Below are 888 nucleotides of genomic sequence, written 5' to 3' on the forward strand. Positions count from 1 at the left end.
CCCTGGATCTTATTACTTGGGTTCCCTTAACCTTTCTCAATACATTATATTCCTTTTATGATCCTCTCTTATAATCCTTGAATTTAAATCCTTTTAATCATGTTACCTTATACTCAACTCTTTCGGTATCTGGTGGATTTTCGGAAAAAATCAAAGTGTTCGAATTTGGATTCTGACGATCTTTACATACACTTATTTACTTTTTGGAATACTAATACGATCTTAGAATTTCCATAACAGTACTCCTATATAGCGTGGTCTGATAATTTTCCTTAATCAGCATCATCAGCAAAAGTTACTATTCATCCATGTTTCAAAAAGTCCAAAAATTGGGGTTATTACACTGCTGCAATCAGGAATGCTCTTACTCAGTTTGCTCAACAAACTGGAGAATCTTTGTGTGAGGCTTGGGATCGATATAAGGAGATGCTAAGGAAGTGCCCACACCATGGCATGCCTGATTGGATGATTATAAACTATTTTTACAATGGATTGGGTGATACTTCTAGACCTATGCTCGATGCAGCATCACGAGGAGCCTTGTGGGCTAAGAGCTAAAATGAAGCTTATGAATTGATTAAACTGTTGGTTGCTAATGAATACCAGATCCTTCCCAGAGACTGACTCAGGGAAAAGTAGCAGGAATTCTAGAGTTGGATGCAGCAACTGCTATAGCTGCCCAACTTAAGGCTTTGATGATGAAGGTGGACACTTTGACTAATTATGGAGTTAATCAAATCACTAGTGTCTGTGAGCTTTGTGTTGGTGCCCATGAGACTCATCAGTGCGCTATTTCTAGTGAATCAGCTTAGTTCGTGAGCAACTTTCAGCGATCGCAGCAACCTGTGCCAGCCACTTATCATCCCAACAATCATAATCATCCTAATT

At 38.9% G+C, this 888-nt stretch overlaps 1 non-coding gene across 1 annotated transcript; it reads right to left on the bottom strand.

Annotated features, from left to right (window-relative positions):
* Positions 1-348: 348 nt before the first annotated feature.
* Positions 349-455, bottom strand: LOC141675891 (small nucleolar RNA R71). The gene has a single exon (XR_012556518.1). It is a non-coding gene; the product is annotated as a small nucleolar RNA R71 (small nucleolar RNA).
* Between the last annotated feature and the right edge of the window lie 433 nt (positions 456-888).

Source organism: Apium graveolens, chromosome 7, assembly GCF_009905375.1.
Source record: "Apium graveolens cultivar Ventura chromosome 7, ASM990537v1, whole genome shotgun sequence".
NCBI classification, from domain to species: Eukaryota; Viridiplantae; Streptophyta; class Magnoliopsida; order Apiales; family Apiaceae; genus Apium; species Apium graveolens.